Source organism: Procambarus clarkii, chromosome 47, assembly GCF_040958095.1.
Source record: "Procambarus clarkii isolate CNS0578487 chromosome 47, FALCON_Pclarkii_2.0, whole genome shotgun sequence".
Lineage (NCBI taxonomy): Eukaryota > Metazoa > Arthropoda > Malacostraca > Decapoda > Cambaridae > Procambarus > Procambarus clarkii.
In genome coordinates, this window is record NC_091196.1 from 33,640,958 (window position 1) to 33,652,847 (window position 11,890).

An 11,890-nucleotide genomic window follows, 5' to 3' on the forward strand; every position below is an offset into this window, starting at 1 on the left:
ACTTCCCTTTTACTTTCCAGCCTCACTCACCTTCCCTTCCCCAGCCTCACTCTCCAGCCCTTCTCCAGCCTCACTTACCTTCCCTTCCCCAGCCTCACTCTCCTTTCCTTCCCCAGCCTCACTCCCTTTTCATTTTCGAGCCTCAGTCACCTTTCCTTCCCCAGCCTCCCTCACCTTCCCTTTCCTAGCCTCACTCTCGTTCTCTTCCCCACCCTCACTCTCCTTCCCTTCCCCAGCCTCACTCTCCAGCCCTTCTCCAGCCTCACTCTCCTTCCCATCCCCAGCCTCACTACCTTTCATTTTCCAGCCTCACTACCTTTCATTTTCCAGCCTCACTCACCTTTCCTTCCCTAGCCACACTCACCTTCTCTTCCCCAGCCACACTCACCTTCCCTTCCCCAGCCACACTCACCTTCCCTTCCCCAGCCTAAGTCTCTTTCCCTTGCCTAGCAACACTCACCTTCCCTTCAACAGCCACACTCTACTGTGCTTCCCCAGTCTCACTCTCCTTCCCTTCCGCAGTCTCACTCTCCTTCCCTTCCCAAGCCTCACTCTCCTTCCCTTCCGCAGTCACACTCACCTTTCCTTCCCAAGCCACACTCTCCTTTGCTTCCCCAGCCACACACACCTTTCCTTCCCCAGCCTCACTCTCCTTCCCTTTCCCAGCCTCACTCACCTTCCCTTCTGCAGCCTCACTCTCCTTCCCTTCCCCAGCCACACTCACCTTTCGTTCCCCAGCCTCAATCTCCTTCCCTTCCCCAGCATCATTCTCCTTCCCTTCTCCTGCCTCACTCTCCTTCCCTTCCCTAGCCACACTCACCTTTCCTTCCCCAGCCTCAATCTCCTTCCCTTCCCCAGCATCATTCTCCTTCCCTTTCCCATCCACACTCTCCTTCTCTTCCCCAGCCTCACGTCCCCTTCCCTTCCCCAGCCTCACTCTCCTTCCCTTCCCCAGCCTCACTCTCGTTCTCTTCCCCAGCCTCACTCTCCTTCCCTTCCCCAACCACACTCACCTTTCCTTCCGCAGGTACACTCTCTCCTTCCCTTCCCCAGCCTCACTCTCCGTCCCTTCCCCAGCCTTACTCACCTTCCCTTCCCCAGCAACACTCTCGATCTCTTCCCGAGCCTCACTCTCTTTCCCTTCCCCAGCCACACTCACTTTTCCTTTCTCAGCCACACTCTCGTTCTCTTCCCCAGCCTTACTTTCCTTCCCTTCCCCAGCCTCACTCACCTTCCCTTCCTCGGCCTCACTCACCTTCCCTACCCCCGCCACACTCACCTTTCCTTACTCAGCCACACTCTCGTTCTCTTCCCCAGCCTCACTCTCCTTCCCTTCCCCAGCCACACTCACCTTTCCTTCCTTAGCCACACTCTCCTTCCCTTTCCCAGTCTCACTCTCCTTCCCTTCCCCAGCTACACTCACCTTCCCTTCCCCAGCCTCAGTCTCCTTTTCCCTAGCAACACTCACCTTCCCCTCCCCAGCCTCACAATCCTTTCCTTCCCCAGCCTTACAATCCTTCCATTCCCCAGCCTCACTCACCTTCCCTACCCTTCCCCAGCCACACTCACCTTCCCTTCCCGAGCCACTCTCCTTCCCTTCTCCAGCCTCACTCTCGTTCTCTTCCCCAGCTTAACTCACCTTCCCTTCCCCAGCCTCACTCACCTTCCTTTCCCCAGCCTCACTCTCCTTCCCTTCCCCAGCCTCACTTTCTATCCCTTCCGTAGCGACCCTCACCTTCCCTTCCCCAGCCTCACTCACCTTCCCTTCCCCAGCCTCACTCTCCTTCCCTTCCCCAACCACACTCTCCTTCCCTTCCCCAGTCTCATCCAGCTTCCCTTCCCTAGCCACACTCTCCTTCCCTTCCCCAGCCACACTCTTTTTCCCTTCCCCAGCCTCACTCTCGTTCCCTTCCCCAGCCTCACTCTCCAGCCCTTCTCCAGCCTCACTCAACTTCCGTTCCCCAGCCTCACTCTCGTTCCCTTCCCTAGCATCACTCTCCTTCCCTTCCCCAGCCTCACTCCCCTTTCATTTTCCAGTCTCACTCACCTTCCCTTCCCCAGCCTCACTTTCCTTCTCTTCCCCAGCCTCACTCCCCTTTCATTTTCCAGCCTCACTCTCCTTTCCTTCCCCAGCCTCACTCACCTTTCCTTCCCAAGCCACACTGTCCTTCCCTTCCCCAACCTCACTCTCCTTCCCTTCTCCAGCCACACTCACCTTTCCTTCCTCAGCCAAAATCTCCTTCCCCTCCCCAGCCTCATTCTCCTTCCCTTCCCCAGCCTCACTCTCCTTCTCTTCCCCAGCCTCACTCTCCTTCCCTTCCCCAGCCACACTCACCTTTTCATCCTCAGCCTCACTCTCCTTCCCATCCCCAGCCTCACTCACCTTCCCTTCCCCAGCAACACTCTCCTTCCCTTCTCCAGCCACACTCACCTTCCCTTCCCCAGCCACACTCTCCTTCCCTTCCCCAGCCACACTCACCTTCCCTTCCCAAGCCACACTCACCTTTCCTTCCCCAGCCACACTCACCATCCCTTCCCCAGCCACACTCTCCTTCCCTTCCCAGCCTCACTCACCTTCCCTTCCCCAGCCTCACTCATCTTCCCTTCCCCAGCAACACTCTCCTTTCCTTCCCCAGACTCACTCTCCTTCTCTTCCCCAGCCACACTCACCTTTCCTTCCCCAGCCACACTCACCTTTCCTTCCCCAGCCTCAATCTCCTTCCCTTTCCCAGCCTCACTCTCCTTCCCTTCCCCAGCCTTAATCTCCTTCTCTTCCCCAGGCTCACTCTCCTTCCATTCCCCAACCACACTCACCTTCCCTTCCCCAGCCACACTCACCTTCACTTCCCAAGCCACACTCACCTTTCCTTCCCCAGCCACACTCACCATCCCTTCCCCAGCCACACTCTCGTTCTCTTCCCCAGCCTCACTCTCCTTCCCTTCCCAACCTACACTCTCCTTCCCTTCCCCAGCCTCACTCACCTTCCCTTCCCTTTCCCAACCTCACTCAACTTCCCTTCCCCAGCCACACTCTCCTTCCCTTCCATAGACTCACTCTCCTTCCCTTCCCCAGCCTCACTCTCCTTCTCTTCCCGAGCCTCACTCTCCTTGTCTTCCCCAGCCACACTCACCTTTCCTTCCTCCGCCCACACTCCTTCCCATCCCCAGCCTCACTCACCTTCCCTTCCCCAGCCACACTCTCCTTCCCTTCCCCAGCCTCACTCACCTTCCCTTCCCCAGCCACACTCTCCTTCCCTTACCCAACCACACTCTCCTTCCCTTCCCCAGAGACACTCTCCTTCCCTTCCCCAGCCACACTCTCCTTCCCTTCCCCAGCCTCACTCACTTTCCCTTTCCTTCCCTAGCCTCACTCTCCTTCCCTTCCTCAGCCTCACTCTCCTTCCCATCCCCAGCCTCACTCACCTTCCCTTCCCTATCCACACTCTCCTTCCCTTCCCCAGCCACACTCTCCTTTCCTTCCCCAGCCACACTCACCTTTTTTTCCCCAGCCACATTCAACTTTCCTTCCCCAGCCTCACTCTCCTTCCATTCCCCAGCCACACTCTCTTTCCCTTCCCCAGTCTCACTCTCCTTCCCTTCCGCAGCCTCACTCTCCTTCCCTTAACCAGCCTCACTCACCTTCCTTTCCGCAGCCCCACTCCCCTTCCTTTCCCCAGTCTCACTGTCCTTCCCTTCCCCAGTCTCCCTCTCCTTCCCTTCCCCAGCCTCACTCTTCTTCTCTTCCCCAGGATCACTCTCCTTCCCTTCCCCAGCCACACTCACCTTTCCTTCCTCAGCCACACACGTTCTCTTCCCCAGCCTCACTCTCCTTCCCTTCCCCAGCCTCACTCACCTTCCCTTCCCCAGCCTCACTCTCCTTCCCTTCCCCAGCAACACTCTCCTTCCCTCCCCTAGCCTCACTCACCTTCCCTTCCCCAGCCACACTCACCTTCTCTTCCCCAGCCACACTCACCTTCCCTTCCCCAGCCACACTCACTTTCCTTTCCCCAGCCTCAGTCTCCTTCCCTTCCCTAGCAACACTCACCTTCCCTTCCCCAGCCTCACTCTCCTTCCCTTCCCCAGCCTCACTCTCGTTCTCTTTCCCAGCCTCACTCTCCTTCCCTTCCCCAGCCACACTCTCCTTCCTTTCCGCAGATACACTCACCTTTCCTTCCCCAGCCTCAATCTCCTTCCCTTCCCCAGCCTCTCTCTCCATCCCTTCCCCAGCCACACTCTCCTTCTCTTCCCCAACCTCATTCTCCTTCCCTTTCGCAGCCACACTCTCCTTTCCTTCCCCAGGCTCACTCTCCTTCCCTTCCCCAGCCTCACTCTCCTTCTCTTCCCCAGCCACACTCACCTTTCCTTCCCCAGCCTCAATCTCCTTCCCTTTCCCAGCCTCACTCTCCTTCCCTTCCCCAGCCTCACTCTCCTTTTCTTCCCCAGGCTCACTCTCCTTGTCTTCCTCAGCCACACTCACCTTTCCTTCCTCAGCCTCACTCTCCTTCCCATCCCCAGCCTCACTCACCTTCCCTTCCCCAGCAACACTCTCCTTCCCTTCCCCAGCCACACTCTCCTTCCCTTCCCCAGCCACACTCTCCTTCCCTTCCTCAGCCACACTCACCTTCCCTTCCCCAGCCACACTCACCTTTCCTTCCCCAGCCACACTCACCATCCGTTCCCCAGCCACACTCTCGTTCTCTTCCCCAGCCTCACTCTCCTTTCCTTCCCAACCTACACTCTCCTTCCCTTCCCCAGCCTCACTCACCTTCCCTTCCATTCCCCAACCTCACTCAACTTCCCTTCCCCAGCCACACTCTCCTTCCCTTCCCCAGACTCTCTCTCCTTCCCTTCCCCAGCCTCACTCTCCTTCTCTTCCCCAGCCTCACTCTCCTTCCCTTCCCCAACCACACTCTCCTTCCCTTCCCCAGTCTCATCCAACTTCCCTTCCCTAGCCACACTCTCCTTCCCTTCCCCAGCCTCACTCACCTTCACTTCCCCAGCCTCATTCACCTTCCCTTCCCCAGCTTCACTCACCTTCCCTTCACCAGCCACACTCTCCTTCCCTTCCCCAGCCTCACTCTCCTTCCCTTCCCCAGCCTTACTCACCTTACCTTCACCAGTCACACTCTTCTTCCCTTCCCCAGCCTCACTCACCTTCCCTTCCCCAGCCACACTTTCCTTCCCTTCCCTAGCCACACTCACCTTTCCTTCCCCAGGCACACTCTCTTCCCTTTCCCCAGCCACACTCACCTTCCCTTCCCCAGCCTCACTCTCCTTCCCTTCCCCAGCCACACTCTCCTCCATTTCCCCAGCTACACTCACCTTCCCTTCCCCAGCCTCACTCACCTTCCCTTCCCATGCCACACTCTCCTTCCCTTCCCCAGCCTTACTCCCTTCCCTTCCCCAGCCTCACTCACCTTCCCTTTACCTGCCACACTCTCCTTCCCTTCCCCAGCCTCACTCTCCTTCCTTTCCCCAGCCTCACTCACCTTCCCTTCCCCAGCCTCACTCAACTTCCCTTCCCCAGCCTCACTCACCTTCCCTTCACCAGCCACACTCTCCTTCCCTTCCCCAGCCTCACTCACCTTCACTTCCCCAGCCTCATTCACCTTCCCTTCCACAGCTTCACTCACCTTCCCTTCACCAGCCACACTCTCCTTCCCTTCCCCAGCCTCACTCTCCTTCCCTTCCCCAGCCTTACTCACCTTCCCTTCCCCAGCCTCACTCACCTTCCCTTCACCTGCCACACTCTCCTTCCCTTCCCCAGCCTCACTCTCCTTCCCTCTCCCAGCTTCACTCACCTTCCCTTCCCCAGCCTCACTCACCTTCCCTTCACCAGCTACACTCTCCTTCCCTACCCCAGCCTCACTCACCTTCACTTCCCCAGCCTCATTCACCTTCCCTTCCCCAGCTTCACTCACCTTCCCTTCACCAGCCACACTCTCCTTCCCTTCCCCAGCCTCACTCTCCTTCCCTTCAACAGCCTTACTCTCCTTCCCTTCCCGAGCCTCACTCTCCTCCCTTTCCCCAGCCTCACTCTCCTTTCCTTCCCCAGAATCACTCTCCTTCCCTTCCCCAGCCTCACTCACCTTTCCTTCCCTAGCCTCACTCGCCTTACCTTCACCAGCCTCACTCTCCTTCCCTTTACCAGTCACAATCTTCTTCCCTTCCCCAGCCACACTCACCTTACCTTCACCAGCAACACTCTCCTTCCCTTCCCCAGCCACACTCACCTTACCTTCACCAGTCACACTCTTCTTCCCTTCCCCAGCCTCACTCACCTTCCCTTCACCAGTCACACTCTTCTTCCCTTCCCCAGCCACACTCACCTTACCTTCACCAGTCACACTCTTCTTCCCTTCCCCAGCCTCACTCACCTTCCCTTCCGCAGCCACACTTTCCTTCCCTTTCCTAGCCACACTCACCTTTCCTTCCCCAGCCACACTCACCTTCCCTTCCCCAGCCACACACTCCTCCCTTTCCACAGCCTCACTCACATTCCCGTTCCCCAGCCTCACTCTTTTTCCCTTCCCCAGCCTCACTCCCAAGGTGAGTGAGGCTGGGGAAGGGAAGGTGAGTGAGGCTGTGGAAGGAAAGGTAAGTGAGGCTGGGGAAGGGAAGGAGTGTGAGGGTTGGGAAGGGAAGGAGTGTGAGGTTGGGGAAGGAAAAGAGTGTGAGGTTGAGGAAGGGAAGGAGAGTGTGGCTGGGGAAGGGATGGAGAGTGAGGCTGGGGAAGTGAACGCGAGTGTGGCTGGGAAAGGGAAGGAGAGTGTGGCTGGGGAAGGGAAGGAGAGTGAGGCTGGGGAAGGGAAGGAGAGTGAGGCTGGGGAAGTGAAGTAGAGTGAGGCTGGGGAAGAGAAGGAGTGTGTGGCTGGGGAAGGGAAGGAGAGTGAAGCTGGGGAAGGGAAGGAGAGTGAGGCTGGTGAAGGAAAGGAGAGTGAGGCTGGGGAAGGGAAGGAGAGTGTGGCTGGGGAAGGGAAGGTGAGTGAGGCTGGGGAAGGGAAGGAGAGTGTGGCTGGGGAAGGGAAGGTGAGTGAGGCTGGGGAAGGGAAGGAGAGTGTGGCTGGGGAAGGGAAGGTGAGTGAGGATGGGGAAGGGAAGGAGAGTGTGGCTGGTGAAGGGAAGGTGAGTGAGGCTGAGGAAGGGAAGGTGAGTGAGTCTGGGGAAGGGAAGGAGAGTGTAGCTGGTGAAGGGAAGGTGAGTGAGGCTGGGGAAAGGAAGGAGAGTGTGGCTGGTGAAGGGAAGGTGAGTGAAGCTGGGGAAGGGAACGTGAATGAGGCTGGGGAAGTGAAGGTGAGTGAGGCTGGGGAAGGGAAGGAGAGTGTGGCTGGTGAAGGGAAGGTGAGTGAGGCAGGGGAAGGGAAGGTGAGTGAGGCTGAGGAAGGGAAGGTGAGTGAGGCTGGGGAAGGGAAGAAGAGTGAGGCTGGGGAAGGGAAGGAGAGTGTGGCAGGTGAAGGGAAGGTGAGTGAGGCTGGGGAAGGGAAGGTGAGTAAGGCTGGGGAAGGGAAGGAGAGTGTGACTAGGGAAGGTGAATGAAGCTGGGGAAGGGAAGGTGAGTGTGGCTGGTGAAGGGAAGGTGAGTGAGGCTGGGGAAGGGAAGGTGAGTGAGGCTGGGGAAGGGAAGGAGAGTGTGGCTGATGATGGGAAGGTGAGTGAGGCTGGGGAAGGGAAGGTGAGTAAGGCTGGGGAAGGGAAGGAGAGTGTGGCTGGGAAAGGGAAAGAGTGTGAGGCTGGGGAAGAGAAGGAGTGTGAGGCTGGGGAAGGGAAGGAGAGTGTGGCTGGGGAAGGGAAGGAGACTGTGGCTGGGGAAGGGAAGGAGAGTGAGGCTGGGGAAGGGAAGGAGAGTGAGGCTGGGGAAGGGAAGGTGAGTGAGGCTGTGGAAGGGAAGGTAAGTGAGGCTGGGAAAGGGAAGGAGTGTGAGGTTGGGGAAGGGAAGGAGTGTGAGGTTGGGGAAGGAAAGGAGTGTGAGGTTGAGGAAGGGAAGGAGAGTGTGGCTAGAGAAGGGAAGGAGAGTGAGGCTGGGGAAGTGAACGCGAGTGTGGCTGGGGAAGGGAAGGAGAGTGTGGCTGGGGAAGGGAAGGAGAGTGAGGCTGGGGAAGAGAAGGAGAGTGAGGCTGGGGAAGTGAAGTAGAGTGAGGCTGGGGAAGAGAAGGAGTGTGTGGCTGGGGAAGGGAAGGAGAGTGAAGCTGGGGAAGGGAAGGAGAGTGTGGCTGGGGAAGGAAAGGTGAGTGAGGCGGGGAAAAAGAAGGAGAGTGAGGCTGGGGAAGGAAAGGTGAGTGAGGCTGGGGAAAGGTAAGGTGAGTGAGGCTGGTGAAGGGAAGGAGAGTGAGGCTGGGGAAGAGAAGGAGAGTGTGGCTGGGGAAGGGAAGGTGAGTGAGGCTGGGGAAGGGAAGGAGAGTGTGGCTGGGGAAGGGAAGGTGAGTGAGGCTGGGGAAGGGAAGGAGAGTGTGGCTGGGGAAGGGAAGGTGAGTGAGGCTGGGGAAGGGAAGGAGAGTGTGGCTGGGGAAGGGAACGTGAGTGAGGCTGGGGAAGGGAAGGAGTGTGTGGCTGGGGAAGGGAAGGAGAGTGTGGCTGGGGAAGGGAAGGTGAGTGAGGCTGGGGAAGAGAAGGAGAGTGTGGCTGGGGAAGGGAAGGTGAGTGAGGCTGGGGAAGGGAAGGAGAGTGTGGCTGGTGAAGGGAAGGTGAGTGAGGCTGGGGTAGGGAAGGTGAGTGAGGCTGGGGAAGGTAAGGTGAGTGAGGCTGGGGAAGGGAAGGAGAGTGTGGCTGGTGAAGGGCAGGTGAGTGAGGCTGGGGAAGGGAAGGTGAGTGAGGCTGGGGAAGGGAAGGAGAGTGTGGCTGGTGATGGGAAGGTGAGTGAGGCTGGGGAAGGGAAGGTGAGTGAGGCTGGGGAAGGGAAGGAGAGTGTGGCTGGTGAAGGGAAGGTGAGTGAGGCTGGGGAAGGGAAGGTGAGTGAGGCTGGGGAAGGGAAGGTGAGTGAGGCTGGTGAAGGGAAGGTGAGTGAGGCTGGGGAAGGGAAGGAATGTGTGGCTGGGGAAGGGAAGGTGAGTGAGGCTGGGGAAGGGAAGGTGAGTAAGGCTGGTGAAGGGAAGGTGAGTGAGGCTGGTGAAGGGAAGGAGAGTGTGGCTGGGGAAGGAAAGGTGAGTGAGGCTGGGGAAGGGAAGGAGAGTGTGGCTTGGTAAGGGAAGGTGAATGAGGCTGGGGAAGGGAAGGAGAGTGTGGCTGGGAAAAGGAAGGAGAGTGAGGCTGGGGTAGGGAAGGTGAGAGAGGCTGGGGAAGGTAAGGTGAGTGAGGCTGGGGAAGGGAAGGTGAGTGAGGCTGGTGAAGGGAAGGTGAGTGAGGCTGGTGATGGGAAGGAGTGTGGCTGGGGAAGGAAAGGTGAGTGAGGCTGGGAAAGGGAAGGAGAGTGTGGCTTGGGAAGGGAAGGTGAATGAGGCTGGGGAAGGGAAGGAGAGTGTGGCTTGGAAAAAGAAGGAGAGTGTGGCTGGGGAAGGGAAGGTGAGTGAGGCTGGGGAAGGGAAGGAGAGTGTGGCTGGGGAAGGGAAGGTGAGTGAGGATGGGGAAGGGAAGGAGAGTGTGGCTGGTGAAGGGAAGGTGAGTGAGGCTGAGGAAGGGAAGGTGAGTGAGGCTGGGGAAGGGAAGGAGAGTGTAGCTGGTGAAGGGAAGGTGAGTAAGGCTGGGGAAAGGAAGGAGAGTGTGGCTGGTGAAGGGAAGGTGAGTGAAGCTGGGGAAGGGAACGTGAATGAGGCTGGGGAAGTGAAGGTGAGTGAGGCTGGGGAAGGGAAGGAGAGTGTGGCTGGTGAAGGGAAGGTGAGTGAGGCAGGGGAAGGGAAGGTGAGTGAGGCTGAGGAAGGGAAGGTGAGTGAGGCTGGGGAAGGGAAGAAGAGTGAGGCTGGGGAAGGGAAGGAGAGTGTGGCAGGTGAAGGGAAGGTGAGTGAGGCTGGGGAAGGGAAGGTGAGTAAGGCTGGGGAAGGGAAGGAGAGTGTGGCTAGGGAAGGTGAGTGAAGCTGGGGAAGGGAAGGTGAGTGTGGCTGGTGAAGGGAAGGTGAGTGAGGCAGGGGAAGGGAAGGTGAGTGAGGCTGGGGAAGGGAAGGAGAGTGTGGCTGATGATGGGAAGGTGAGTGAAGCTGGGGAAGGGAAGGTGAGTGAGGCTGTGGAAGGGAAGGAGAGTGTGGCTGGTGAAGGGAAGGTGAGTGAGGCTGGGGAAGGGAAGGTGAGTGAGGCTGGGGAAGGGAAGGTGAGTGACGCTGGGGAAGGGAAGAATAGTGAGGCTGGGGAAGGGAAGGAGAGTGTTGCAGGTGAAGGGAAGGAGAGTGAGGCTTGGGAAGGGAAGGAGAGTGAGGCTGGGGAAGGGAAGGTGAGTGAGGCTGGAGAAGGGAAGGTGAGTGTGGCTGGGGAAGGGAAGGAGAGTGTGGCTGGGGAAGGGAAAGAGAGTGAGTCTATGGAAGGGAAAGAGAGTGTGGCTGGGGAAGGGAAGTTGAGTGAGGCTGGGGAAGGGAAGGGAAGGTGAGTGAGGCTGAAGAAGGGAAGGAGAGTGTGGCTGGGGAAGGGAAGGTGAGTGAGGCTGGAGAAGAGAAGGTGAGTGAGTCTGAGAAAGTAAGAAGAGTGAGTCTGGGGAAGGAAAGGTGAGTGAGGCTGGGGAAGGGAAGGAGAGTGATTCTGGGGAAGGGAAGGAGAGTGTGGCTGGGGAAAGGGAGGAGAGTGTGGCTGGGGAAAGGGAGGAGAGTGTGGCTGGGGAAGGGAAAAAGAGTGAGGCTGGGGAACGGGAATGTGAGTGAGGCTGTGGAAAGGGAGGCAAGTGTGGCTGGGGAAGGGAAGGAGAGTGAGGCTGGGGAAGGGAAGGTGAGTGTAGCTGGGGAAAGGGAAGAGAGTGTGCCTGGGGAAGGAAAGGTGAGTGTGGCTAGGGAAGGGAAGGAAAGTGTGGCTGGGGAAGGGAAGGTGAGTGAGGCTGGGGAAGGGAAGAAGAGTGTGACTGGTGAAGGTAAGGTGAGTAAGGCTGGGGAAGGGAAGGAGAGTGAGGCTGGGGAAGGGTAGGAGAGTGTGGCTGGTGAAGGGAAGGTGAGTGAAGCTGGGGAAGGGAAGGTGAATGAGGCTGGGGAAGTGAAGGTGAGTGAGGCTGGGGTAGGGAAGGAGAGTGTGGTTGGTGAAGGGAAGGTGAGCGAGGCTGGGGAAGGGAAGGTGAGTGAGGCTGGGGAAGGGAAGGTTAATAAGGCTGGGAGAGGGAAGGAGAGTGAGGCTGGGGAAGGGAAGGAGAGTGTGGCAGGTGAAGGGAAGGTGAGTGAGGCTGGGGAAGGGAAGGTGAGTAAGGCTGGGGAAGGGAAGGTGAGTGTGGCTGAGGAAGGGAAGGTGAGTGAGGCTGGGGTAGGGAAGGTGAGTGAGGCTGGGGAAGGAAAGAAGAGTGTGGCTGATGATGGGAAGGTGAGTGAGGCTGGGGAAGGGAAGGTGAGTGAGGCTGGGGAAAGGAAGGAGAGTGTGGCTGGGGAAGGGAAGGAGTGTGAGGCTGGGGAAGGGAAGGAGTGTGAGGCTGGGGAAGGGAAGGAGAGTGTGGCTGGGGAAGGGAAGGTGAGTGTGGCTGGGGAAGGGAAGGAGAGTGAGGCTGGGGAAGGGATGGTGAGTGTGACTGGGGAAGGGAAGGTGAGTGTGGCTGGGGGAAGGGAAGGAGAATGTGGCCTGGGAAGGGAAGGGGAGTGTGGCTGGGGAAAGGGAGGAGAGTGTAGCTGGGGAAGGGAAGGAGAGAGAGGCTGGGGATATGAAGGGGAGTGAGGCAGGGGAAGGGAAGGAGAGTGTGGCTGGGGAAGGGAAGGAGTGTGAAGCTGGGGAAGGGAAGGAGTGTGAGGTTGGGGAAGGGAAGGAGTGTGAGGTTGAGGAAGGGAAGGAGAGTGTGGCTGGGGAA